General features: G+C 39.1%; 1 long non-coding RNA gene across 1 annotated transcript; it reads left to right on the top strand.

The window, feature by feature from the left end:
- Nucleotides 1-296: 296 nt before the first annotated feature.
- LOC129146554 (uncharacterized) lies at nucleotides 297-13,586 on the top strand. Its single transcript, XR_008553417.1, has 3 exons — nucleotides 297-430; nucleotides 6,350-6,404; nucleotides 13,325-13,586. It is a non-coding gene; the product is annotated as an uncharacterized LOC129146554 (long non-coding RNA).
- Nucleotides 13,587-14,072: the final 486 nt, after the last annotated feature.

The following is a 14,072-nucleotide window of genomic DNA, read 5'->3' as shown; positions in this document are numbered from 1 at the left end:
ATTTGAAGGGAACAATCTGCTTTTCTTTCTTTTCTCTTACCCTTCCTCCTTCCTTCCTTCCTCCCATTCTCTTCTCATTTTAGGAAATTCTAAAAGCTAATTTGTAAAGTTCAAGTTCCTCTCTGAGTGGCCTCGTGGTTAGCTCCTGTTCAAAATCAGAAAGAGTTGGGCTACTTACCCATGAAAAATCCCCTCATAATCCATGAGCTAGCTTATGTCTGAATGTGTGTTCATCTGTGAAATAATGCTACCAAGTCACAAGTGAGATCATAAAGAACATTTGAAGGAGTCATAATGCAACATTACTGGAGGTCTTCTGAAGAATTTACAAATGCTTGAAAAGTATGTGTCTGATTGTTTTCAATTCCTCTGTCATCACATATCTACCTGAAAAACCAGACATCCCCTAGAGTCAAATCTGGTGACTGAAGTGAGTGAGCCACTCCTCTTCTCTTCTCTTCTCTCTCTCTCATTCTTTGTCATAGAGGGAGGAGATAAGCTTGCCCAACTTTTGCTTCAAAGGATCTTAAGCATTTGGATGTGTGTACAGTTGACCCTTGAACAACAAGTAGGTTAGAGACACCAAACACCGGCCCCACCTTTAAAAATCCAAGTATAACTTTTTATCCCTCAAAATTTACTAATATCTTGCTGTTGACTGGCATCCTTCCAGTAACTTGAATATTTGACATATATTTTGTATATTATATGTATTATACATTGTATTCTTCCAATAAAGTGAGCCAGAGGAAGGAAAAATGTTATTAAAAAACATAAAGAAGAGAAAAATGCAGGCCACCCTGGTGGCACAAGGGGTTAAACATCAGCACTGTGAAGCAATCTGCAGCTACTACAGCATGAGTTAGATCCCTGGCAAGGGAGGTGACACACATGGTGCAGCAGACCTCTCCTGTCTCACCCACTGCTCCCCTTAACAGTGTATTTCAGTAAAATCCACCTGCTCTGCTCCCCACTGTCTCTGGTGAATCTTCTTACCCCCCTGCCTCGCACCTCTGGCCTGCACCCCAGCTCTTGTATGCATAAATAAATAAATCTTTAAAAAAAAAGAAGAGAAAAATGCTCTTAGAGTACTTTGCTGTATTTATGGATATCAAAAGTTTATATTGTGTGTTTAAAAGAAAATCTTCAATAAGTGCACCCATGCAGGTCAGGGTCAACTGCATATTGGTATAGTTATTAAGCCAGGCTAATCACTTATTTACCTTCTCTCCTATTTTATTGATACTGCTTAATTAAGAGAAAATCTCAGAACATAAGACTTGGTTTTACCAACCTTTCTTGACTTTTGGGTGATAAGAAATTCTCCAGACAAAAGGTAAATCAAAGAAAGAACAATAACCATTCTGCTTATCACTCGCAAGCAGTGCTAAGTGCCCACTTATCTGGCAAGATATTTATTCTTTTTCACAAATTTATGAACACCTCCAAAGTCACTCCACTTGAACAAAATAGAGTTGTCGAGTTTGCTTTTATTTTTAATTTTAGCATCGCCTTATTCTGTACAGATTTAGTCATTTTTAGTTACTTTATCCTAATTAGAGATAATTTGCCACTATGTGAAATAGTAAGATGAGAAGGAATAGCCCCAAAGTATTTAGAATTAAGAGTGTCAACTTCATTTTCATCCCCAAACCAAAGATTTGTTTCCCACAGCAGAAGAATACTCTGCTAACACTGGTACAGCTAGCAGCCCAGAGCAGGCAGGGTTATTGAATTCTCTTCTGCCCTGTTGCCTGATCTATAACAATAAATTCCCAGGGTGGCCGCACAATTACACAGAACGTGATCACTATCACAGCGGGCCCAGCTAGATAGGGATATACAACATGATCACTTACCCAGTAGGCACCGTTCAATATGGTTAGACAACATGATCACTGCACAGCAGGCCTTTTGCGGTACAGATTCCTAACATGGCCATGACTAACACACCTGATAACTTACATGTATTCAAACTATAACCACCATTTTACAGGGACAGATTGATGGTGACACGACGTAGAATATCTAACCCCACAAGCACATAAAGTGCAGAGACCCTGCACAAGATTGTTTAGCACAGCAGGTTCTGCTGTACAGAAATTTGCCACACCACAGTGGAAACAGATTTGGGCTTCCAGTAGGATGGCTAACATGGCAGTCAACATTCTGACTTTAGCCAAGTGCTGATAAGCAAAAGCATCACAATGAACAAAAGATCTGTATTTTAGAAAATATAACAAAAAGAGCAAGCTGCCTTGTGTGGAGTGTGTGTTTTCTTGCACCCACACCACCAGTGCCTCTGACAGCAGAGGATGCATTTGAGATTATCTTGCTACTCTCATTAGCACACATCCATCTGATGGAAGGCGCTGTGTCCCGGCTGCTTTGATGTGTGTGAAAATATACCAACTTTTGCATATAATGTTAGTAATGACTGTGTAGAATAAAAGAGAGAAGCTTTTCAGGCAAATAAAGGGAGTAATTTTTTTCTAACTTTAAAGAAGCAAATGGATTTGCAAATTTGAAATCAAAATAACAAAATTTGAAATCAAATTAACAGCAAGGAGAGTAATTATTTTATTAAATACCATTTTATTTACTTTTAAATGATGTCATTCCCATGGATTCCAATTTGGCTGATCTGGAATGTGGCCCAGAAGTGTACATTTAACAAATACGCCAGGTGATTCTGCATCAAAGTATTTTTTTTATACAGCCTCATCCTACTGGTTCTCTTTTCTTCCTCATCTTTTCTCTAATTTTCATATTTCTCTTTTTCTCTCCCTATGTCTCCCATTCTTTCATCTCCTTTCCTTTCCTTGGCCCTATAATTCTCCCTTTTTTCATTTTTCATTTTCTCTAGGTATGGGTAGGCATTGAGAGGTTAGTTGGAGTGTCATGAGGAAAAGAGAAGAAGGAGAATCCTACCAATTCCACATGCCTCAAGCCAAGTTCCAAAACTGTGTGAGGTCTAGGCACTGTATTCACTGTGTGCCTTTGAATGCAGCACACAGATCATGCCACCTAATTTTCTGTGGTCATTCTTAATAGAAGGCCACCAGGAACCAAGAGAAGATGGGCAGAGTTCTTAGATTGAGCCTGCCATTATTTAGTTTGGTTCCACCAGCTAAAGACAGTTCATTAAAAATACTTGTAACAAAACTGGAATTGGTTTTAATCTTTTTTTTTTAAAGATTTATTTATTTATACAAGAGCTGGGGTACAGGCCAGAGGCGCAGGAGGGTGAGAGACTCCACCAGAGACAAAGCAGGGAGCAGAACAAAGAGAAGGACCAAAATAACCTGCTGAGGAGAGCAGCAGGCGAGGCAGGAAAGGTCTGCTGTGCCATGTGAGTAACTCCCTGGCCGGCCAGGAATCGAACCAGTGCTGCAGAGGCTGTGGACAGCTTCACAGCCCTGCACTCAACCCACTGCACCACTGGGGAGGCCCCAATTGGTTTTAATCTTGCACCAATGGTTTCTGTGAAATAATAAGGCTCCAGTATTTGTGGTCATCTGTTTCCTCTATCTTGATTCTCCATGTATTTACTGGTTGCTTGGTTTTGTTTACTTCTGCTATGGAAACTCTGTTTACTTCTTCTATGAACATGAGTGAAGCAATATGGCTTGAAGAACTCTAGTTTAGGAAGCCTATATCCACATCTGGCCCTGGCATTAGCTAACCTGTGGTCTTGGACAACACCTGGACCTCTGCAGCCGCATTGCCCGTCACTATAACATTCATTTAGTTCCAAAATTATACAGAATAAAAAGCTTATTACTCTTCTATAGTACTCCAACATAAAGAAGGTTATGTGTGACTTACAACAAATTCTTAGAAACAGAATAAGTGATTTTTGTTCTTAAAAAAAAACTAAAAGTAGCAGTACGTGATAGAATCAGAATTAAATGGCTGCCAAATTTCCTACTGTTTTTGTTAGCCCATAATCAAATGTAAACTTAAAAAGCAGTTAATGTTTTCTGTTAAACTACTGGTTTCTTAACTTTCCTTATTATAAAATACATATTTATTCTAACCATGACTACCTTTTAAAGATATTGCTAGAAAGCTCTTTAAAAATTAAACAATCTGAGTGGATGAAAACATTGACTTTAATATTACCTTGGCTAACACAAGGAAAAATGTTTTTTAATTTTTTTTCTGAGTGATTATAACAACGATGTGAATATGATCTAGAATTTAGGCATATGGAGTTCTCAGGACAGAAAACCGTCTCAGGCACAAAGAATAGAGGGAACAAAGAAGGCAACTGCAGAGAGGGAAGGAGAGCGAGAGAACTAAGCTTAGGGAACAATATTAATCACCCACAATATATTAGAGACTTTTAATTCAATTCAATTTATCATAACTCTTAAGTAACTTCTATGACTAATCTAGGAGCTGAACATGGAATGATGAGCAAGAGAGACACGGTCTTTGCCCACATTTAATCCTATAACAATCTTTTAAAGTCCATATTATTGACACAGGTTCTTTGCACTGCTCACTTTGCATTTCATTACAATTCATGAAGTTTAAAATGCTGCCTTTCATCTCTCACAGGATATAAACATAACTTTCCTTTTCTATTCTATACTATAGTATTGGTGAGGACTTAAGTATTACTGCATAGAGAGCTGTTCAGAAACTATGAAGCAAGTATTTCTTCCTTTTATTCAATTAAAAAATTAATAAGATGATTAACCTCCAACTTTTATCATCCATGCAGACAAAGAAGTCAGAAAAATAAATAGCCTGAAATTTCCTTGGATTTAGTAGAATTACACATTTTTTTCATTTTTATTTTTTAATTGTTATAAAATATACAACATAAAACATCATCTTAGCCATTTTTAGTGTGTGCTTCAATATTGTTATATTCATGTTGTTGTGCAACCAGTCTCCAGAACTTTTTCTTCCTATAAAACTGAAACTGAATTTATCATACAACAATCCAATCCTCTCCTCCCCCTGCCCACAGCCTCTGGCAACCTCCATTCTACTTTCTGTTTCTATGAATTTGCCTAATCTAGATACAGGAATCATACAGTATTTTTTTTTTTAATTTTTATTTTTATTTATTTATTTTTTTAAAGATTTATTTATTTTATTTATACAAGCACTGTATAAATATACAGTCAGAAGTGCGGGAGGGTGAGAGAATTCACCAGAGCAAGAGCGGGGAACAGAACAGGCAGACTGACGAAATACACTGCTGACAAAAGACACCGCAGCGGGAGCGGCAGGAGAGGTCTGCGCGCCAAGTGGGACCCTTGCCAGGGGCCGGGGATTGAACCGGCGCTGCAGAGGCTGCGGGCAGCCCCACAGACCAGCACTCAACCGCTGCACCACCAGGGGAGGCCCCATACAGTATTTTTGAGTGACTGGCTTATTTTGCATAGAATGTTATCCTCAAAGTTCATTCACATTGTAGAATGTGTCAGAATTTTCTTCCTTTTTCAGGCTAATATTCCATTCGTGTATATATAACATTTTGTGTATTCATTTGTCAGTAAACACTCAGGTTGCTTGCTTCTCTTGGCTATTGTGAATAATGCTATTATGAACACCGGTTTACAAATATCGCTTTGAGACCCTCTTTTAAATTCTTCCATATTCAAAAGTGGAATTGCTAGATTATACAGCAATTCTATTTTTAATTTTTTGAGGCGCCTTTTCCATTCCAATTTTCGTAACAGATATACCCTTTTACATTCCTATCAATAGTGCACAAGGGCTCCAATTTCTCCATATCCACACTAACATTTAAATTTTGTGATTATTTTTAAATAGTAGGCATCCTGATGGGTGTGAGATGATATCTTATTGTGGTTTCATTTCCTTAATAATTAATGATGCCTAGCATCCCTCAGATGCTTGTAGGACATTTTTATATATTTGGAGTAATGACTATTCAAATTATTTGCCCATTTTTAATAAGACTGTTTAGTTTAAAATAAGTAATTTGCTTATATAAACTTTGGTGATTAATATAGCATTTTCACACATTTTACAAAATTTTAGATTCACAATAACCCTGTGGGGTTGACAGGTAGACATTTTGCCATCTGCAGTAACAATTGATAGAAAAACTAAGTATGCTGACCAAATATCCACTACTAGGCAGGACCAAGAGTTCTTGTGTTGCGCTCTTTGTCTTTGTTCGAACATTTGAAAATATGTAAACTATGTAACCAATAGAAAGAGCATGGAATGAATTTAGGGTTCACCTATTAAAAAGTCACAAAGAAGAAAAACAATCTAGGTGTTAGAGATAAACTTCCTGGTGTTTTGTGGATGTAAATCCCAATTTCCATGCCTACTATGCTGTATTTTCTTTTTCAAGATGTCAGAGCCAAGAAGCCACTGTCAACAGGAATCTTTCTTTCTTTAAGTATGAGGTAGGTTTCTCTCAGTGACCTTCCACATGCGTGCTGAGGACAGTGAAACCAGGAAAGCAGAAGGAACCCTGGAAAATTAAGAGACTTCCCTTCCCCATGACCCTAGGACCATTCACTGTTCTTTTTAAAAAATACATTTTTTATTGAGTTAACATTGATATATAACATTATATAAATTTCAGGTATACACACATTGTGATTCCACATATGTAAACACTACATCACCATCACCACGAAAAATCTAGTTTTCATCTACCACTGCACACTTGACCCCTTTGCTGCTTCACCCCCCAGCCCCTTCTCTGTTAATCACCAATCTGCTTTCTGCATCTAAGAGTTTGATTTTGTTTTGCCTGTTCATTTGCTTTGTTTCTTTATATTCCACCTATGAGTTAAAGGATATAATATTTGTCTTTCTCTGTCTGACTTAATTCACTTAGTATAATACCCTCTGTGGCGCCTCCCCGGTGGCTCAGCTGGTTGAGCATAGTGCTATGAAGCTGTCCACAGCCTCTGCAGCAAGGGCTTGATTCCCTGCCGGGGAGGGAGATCCCCACATGGTGCAGCAGACCTCTCCTGTCTCGCCTGCTGCTCCCCTCAGCAATGTTTTCGGTCCATCTGCCTGTTATTCTCCCCACTCTGGGTCATGAATTCTCTCACCCTCCATGCATCTGGCCAGTACCCCTCCACCCCCCCTACCCCAGGCTTATATAAATAAATAAATCTTAAAAAAAAAAAAAATAATGTCCTCTAGGTTGTCACAAATAGCAACATTTAATTTTTTTCAGTTGGGTAGGGTTTTTGTGTATGTTTGCATCTTTTTCAGTAGGATCATTGTTCTTAATTGGGGATTGTTTAAGTTAAAGTTCCCAGAGTTCCAAGCACAGTACTGTTTATCATATATATTGACCCATTTGATGCCCTATGCCTGACTGACTTTGTGTAAGAAATTGGGTGACACCCTCCATAAATATGTACCCATGAATGTCCATAAATATTAAACAAAAGATACACTGGCTGGGAATCTTCAAACTTTCTGAGAGTATATTTCTGCTCTCAACTCTGAAATAAATAGGGGATATTGGGGAGTGAGGAATGTGTTGCAAATAGTTTCTTTTCCAAAGACCATTCCCTCTTTTAGTTTCACTCATTCAGTCAAACATTGAGTAAGTCTACCATACTTTTACTAAGCAAGTGAAGTTTTTCTACTACATGCTCTAAAGACTCAAAAAAGAGAAAGTATCTGCCATGGTGCCCACTGTCTAGTAAAGGAGATAAGCTGTACACAGTTCATCATGGTGTAAAATAGAAAGTGATAGGTATCTTAAGAGAAACCCACATAAAAATGCTATGGGGAGAGGACCTCCCTGGTGGTGCAAGGGGTTAAGCACAGCACTATGAAGCTATCCACAGCCTCTGCAGCATGAGTTTGATGCCTTGCTGGTCAGGGAGCAACCCACATGGCGCAGCAGACCTTTCCTGTCTCGCCCACTGCCCCCCTCAGCAGTGTATTACGGTCAGTTTGTCTGTTCTGCTCCTCACTCTGTCTCTGGTGAATCCTCTCACCCCCTGCATCTCCAGCACGCACCCCAGATCCTGCATGGATAAATAAATAACTCTTTTTAAAAAATGCTGTCGGGAGAGAAAATATGAAAAGATCGCTTATGGTTGACCTCTGCACCAGCTACATGAATAAGACCCAGAAAGTCCTTCACTGAGAGGTTCACTGCTTGCCAGGGAAAGTCCATTTACTTCTTTTACACAATATGCTATGACCTGGCACTCTATACTAACCTTGTATAAGCTCATCGCCTTTAACTGACTTTATTAAACTTTCTACAGCTTCAAAATTTTTTAAATTATTTTTTTAAAGATTTATTTATGCATACAAGAACTGGGGTACAGGTCAGAGGTGTGGGAGGATCCACCAGAGACAGAGTAGGGAACAGAACAGGCAGATTGACTGAAATACACTGCTGAGGGGAGCAGTGAGCAAGACAGGAGAGGTCTGCTGCGCTATGTGGGTTAGCTCCCTGGCCGGGGATCGAACTGGTGCTGCAGTAGCTATGGATTGCTTCATAGGTTGCATCTTAAGCCCGTGCACTACCAGGGAGGCCCAGCTTCAAAGTTTTAAGTAGCCTTCCAGGTTTCCTTGTTTTCCTCTTTTGTAGGCTGACAAGTTTGTCTTCTGGCCTGTACATTGGGGCCACCATTTCAAATTTCTTGTTCTCACAACTCTCAGGTCACGCTAGGTCATCCCACCCTGCTTCACTGATTCCTCTGGATAAGACTCAGTGCTGCGGCCTAGAAGCCACTTCTCACTTCACATTGAAAGGAATTCCCTCCTTACATAAGTGAAAACAACTTAAATTAGTTAAGGATGGGTATATTTATACATGACAATGTCTCAAAGACTCTGCAGTAAAGTTTAATTGCATTTGGCTCTAAAATTTCTGTTGATTTTTATTTTACGGTGAATGTTTTGTTTCTCATTAAAATTGGATTATTTGAAAAATTAAAACCACTCAAAATAAAGATAAAAAGAATTCCTTGTTGATGGTGACCGCTTCATTCCTGTGGCCCACCCATTAACTGCTCTCAATTGAGGCACCATTTCTCCAAGATCAAATACTTTTGTCTGGACTCCTACTGATTTCCTAATTCCAGTGGTTTCCTAACTAGATGCTCTTGTCCAATCTTGTCTGTTTCCCACCAAGCCTCCACAATAGTTCCAGAGTGGACTTTTTTTTTTTTAAGGAATGCATATATATTTTTTAAAGATTCATTTATTTATGCATACAAGAACTGGGGTACAGGCAAGATGTATGGGGGGTGAGAGGATTCACAAGAGAGAGTGGGGAACAGAACAGGCAGACTGACTGAAATACACTGCTGAGAGAGCAGGGGGTGAGTCAGGAGAGGTCTGCTTCGCCATGTGGGTTGTTCCCGGGCCAGCTGGGGATAGAACTAGTGCTGCAGAGGCTGCGGACTGCTTCATAGTGCTGTGCTAGCCCCTTGCGCCCCAGGGAGGCCCCAGAGTAGACATTTTTTAAGGCAAAGGAAAGACAAGTTGTTTATGCTTTTCCTTTGCTTTCTTAGCAAGGGCATAGAGCCCTCTATGACTGCCCCCCTACCACTTCTCCCGATCCCTTACTTTCTTAGCCTACCACTCATACCCTGTAAATCACACCACACACCCACTGCACTTTAAGCTGCACCATTATAATTGGTTTTTCATATGCTACTCACTGAACATTCTGTTCAGCACTCCCATATTCTACTTTCAAGTCTTTTGTCTGTCAGGCCCTTTCAGTGAAGACATCTTCACAGGGATAGGCCTCCCATTCCCTCTCTCCCCCCATCAGTGATGCAGGCCTTCTCTCAGCACTTCATGCAAAATTAACTCTATTGGGCATTATTCATACAGTGCTATCACTGTTTGTTTGCTCATCTGTCTCTTCACTCGATCCTCAGTCTTTTATTTTTCCATGCCCTGACATTGGGGATAAGTGAAATCCATGAATAACTGTTAGGTGAATGAGTAATGTTACCATAGTCCTTGACTCTGGATATTACCCACAGATCTTAGTTCCTTTTCACCCTCTCACATATCCCCCGTTCTATTTAGTCCCTAAAAACTGTCATTTCCATTTCAGCTCAATTCATATCACCATATGGGGATACCAACCATAAATGTCCGCTTAGGGTTTAATATTACTGGTAACGACGAAGGGGTCATTTTCTATTTTTAAGCAGTCTAAAATGGAAAAAAAATCCTTACATCCGTCAACTATATTTCATTCTCTTCCTTGAACCAACCTTTCAGTTACATACACACTTTGGAGAAAAATGGTTTTGTCATATTCATTCCTACCCCTGCCTTATAAAACAGAATTTTACTGAACAGAAGTAGTGACAGAAAAGAAAAATAGAGGTGATATGCCAATCAATTTAAATTAGAAATTCTGCTCAATATTGGATGACTTCTCTGTGCCAGGCTCAGTGCAAGGTAGGTCTTTGCACCTGTTCTCTCTTTTTAGCATTTACCTGGTTCATTTACTTTGGTGAGTTTTTCCAACATTGGTACAACAAATATTTTGATTTAGGGGCTTTCTAATGCATCTGAGGGTGTTTAGTCTCATCCCTGACATCTACCTACTGGATGCCAGCAGCACCCTCACCCTAATTGTGACAACCAGACATTGCTAATGTCCCTCTGGGGGGCAAACTTACCCCTAATGTTCACTCCTCAGATTTTAACTAAATGTTGCCACAGCCTCCCTTGACCCTTCACAGTAAACCAAATGCTCATTACCTGTTCTTATAACATTGTAGATCATTCCTATACAATGTGGTATACATCAAGGTTTGCAATTACACATTTATTAGCATGCTTACTGCTTATTATTTTCCCCCTAAGAAAAAAGATCCTAGGCTAAAAGATCCATGAAACTTGGATCTGTTTTGCTCACCCTTCTATACTCTGTCCTTAGCATAACATCTGATTCATATTAGGTACCTCCTAAATCAATTATGTGCAAAAGAGAGAATAGGGATGCAGAGACTGGGGATTGCCCTCAACAGCTAAATTTAAGAAAATTCAGAGGTGGGGCCTCCCTGGTGGCATAAGGGGTTAAGCACTGCACTATGAAGCAGTCCACAGCCTCTGCAGCACGAGTTCCATCCCCGGCCGGCCAGAGAGCAACCCACATGGCGCAGCAGACCTCTCCTGTCCTGCCCTCTGCTTCCCACAGCAGTGTATTTCAGTAAGCCTGCCTGTTCTGTTCCCCTTTCTGTCTCTGGTGAATCCTCTCACCGCCCCCACATCTCTGGCCTGTACCCCAGCTGCTGTATGCATAAATAAATACATCTTTTAAAAAAAAAGAAAATTCAGAGGCAAAATAGGTATGAAACATTGACCTGAGGCATCTAAGAAGCAAAGTAGTTCAATGGGATGGGAGTTTTTAAATAATATTCTTTTAGTATAATTGAAGGACAATGACGTGTAGTGATGAAATTAACATGGTAGGAAAGTCTCTTATGAGACACAATGGGGGGAATGAAGCAATGGACACTTGTAAACATGGAGTCTGCATCTGCAAAGAGTGACCAGAAGGCTCTGAGTCTCATGTAATGGACAGGCGGGGAGGGTTATAATATCATCCATGTTTGGATGACACGACTCTATCTGCATGAAAAGCAGTGGCAGCAACTGTGACACGTAAGAGAACCTGGGGCTGCAAGAGGCTAGAGGAACATGTGTGGAGTCCATTTGGATACATTTTGTATCCAAATCCAAAATAAAGCACTTTTGTTCAAATGCCTGGTGATTATAAAGCAGTAAGACTGTCTCTGTCCTACAGAAGCTGCAGAAGAGCGGTTCTAATAATCACCCAATGGCAGGGATCTGCAGCAGCATCTACAGGGAATGACTCAGTTGGTTTGCATAAATTCTAACACATCTGTTCAGGATTAGTTTCATTGATTTCTAATTAGATTTCCAATATGTCTAGTTTAGTCCAGTATCTCAAACTTTTTGGTCTTAAGATTTTTTATGTTTTAAAAAAAGTATTGAGGATCCTCAAAGAACTTTTATAATAAGGATTATACCTATCAATACTTACCATGCTGAAAATTAAAACTAAGAAACATGAAAAATATTTTTGTATTCTATCACCTAAAAATGGACTTTCTTTTGATATCTTGTTTTGGTTGAAGTATATGGGAAAAAAATTCAGTGTCACCCAGATAAGTGGTAGGAAAAGGAAAAAGCATATTAATAACTTTTTCAGCAAATTGTAGATATAAATGACATATTTTCTGATATGCGCCAGATATGCTAAAATTCAACAACTGGTAGTTTCTTAAATATTAGTTCAATGTGAAATATGAAACCATATCAAACAATATCTTTGTTCCATTAACATCCATTCTGCTACCTTGCCCTTTGAATGGACACAGGCATGGTTTTGTAATATCATATATTTAGTCACTTAAAGAGTATTGTCCCTGAGTATGCACATATTCCAAATATCCACACATTTTTTATACAGCATAAAAAATTAAACATTTAATAGTATCACTACAGATACTTATTACTTATTTGGGACAGTGGGCTTTATTTTAAAAGTAAAGAGCATAATCATTCCTTTAAAGGATGTTGCAGTCATAGAGTTGTTCTCTGAAAGAGGTGAGTGGGTTGTTCACGATGAAGCAGCAAAGGCAGAATCCACCTCTTAAGCATTTTTTATACAGCATAAAAAATTAAACATTTAATAGTATCACTACAGATACTCTCAGAAAGTGTTTAGGTATTGAGAAGCTTCCAAGTTTATGGTGGCAAATATAAGTTTTCCAAAATTAGTAATTTAAGTAATATTTTGAAAGCTTGTATTTTATCATTGACAACAAATATGATTAGGTATTTTCCTCAGTAGTGATGGGCCCATTTTCAAGAAAAGGCCTACAAGGTAACCATGAAAAAAAAATGATGGGTTCGCTCACAAAGCAATCACACAAATGTTTTTCTTTGAACTACATTATACTTTGGCACAGAGTCCTTTATGCTTACTGTCCATGGTGTCAGACAGAATATTAAAGACATACACTCAAGGGTCAAGACTGAATGAAGTTAATAATTTTTGCTGACCTACCAAGGACATTTTAACTGAAATTGATCTTCTATCCCCCTCTCTCCTTCCCTTCCTCCTTTTCCTGTGAGCTTGTGGCAGTAAAAAACATGCCTACCGCCTGGGGTGGCCACTTCACTTGTGTAAAGGCACCAGCAAGCTTGCTTGCTATTGTCTTCATGCCATTAGTGCAAATGTCAATACAGCAGCACAGGCAAATAGCATCTAAGTAATATCGTGGAAATAGTTTTAACCTTTCTAATTCCCCAAATGTGTCTTGCAATCTCCCAGTTTTCTGCAGCCCACTCTCTGAGAACAGCTATATCAATTACCTGCTACAAAACTTCTCAAGACCTTCTGCAACACTCTGGCATTATCCTCCAGTATAATGTGACCAGACAATACACTTGTAAAGCAGTTTAAGCCTGAAAGGAAAATGGCTCCAAATCCACCAGATGAGAAAGAACGTGGGACAGGAGAGGCACGCTTATAGACAAGATAAGCATTTTGTTGTTATTGTTGTAAAGTGTCTGGACACAAACATTATATTATAGTGGTGCTGATTCTAAAATCTGGTTTTCTTTGCCTAAAGTATGCTTCAAGAATAGTCGTGATGGTTGCCACATGCCTCTGGCTTCTTCTAATTCCTACTTTTTGGAGAACACAGAAATAAGTGCTTTTGAGGGGAAATGCAAGAGTCAATCAGGGAGGAGATATCTTATTTGCAACCAGAATTTATATTTTAACACAAATTTGGTTGCTTTCCACCTATTGATTTGAGTCCCACTTTGGGTCAGTTTCACTCTAGCTTTTCTTTCTCTCTCCAGAATCCTTATGGCAGTGTTCGGTGGGTAATTAATAAATGCTGATGACATCTTAGAGAGGATAACTTTGAAAGATTATTACTTATTTGGGACAGTGGGCTTTATTTCAAAAGTGAAGAGCATAATCATTCCTTTAAAGGATGTTGCAGTCATAGAGTTGTTCTCTGAAAGGGGTGAGTGGGTTGTTCACGATGAAGCAGCAGTCAAAGGCAGAA

Source organism: Talpa occidentalis, unplaced genomic scaffold, assembly GCF_014898055.3.
Source record: "Talpa occidentalis isolate TD23 unplaced genomic scaffold, MPIMG_talOcc4v2.1 talOcc4.3, whole genome shotgun sequence".
Classification (NCBI taxonomy): Eukaryota; Metazoa; Chordata; class Mammalia; order Eulipotyphla; family Talpidae; genus Talpa; species Talpa occidentalis.
This window is presented reverse-complemented; position numbering and strand designations above follow the sequence as displayed.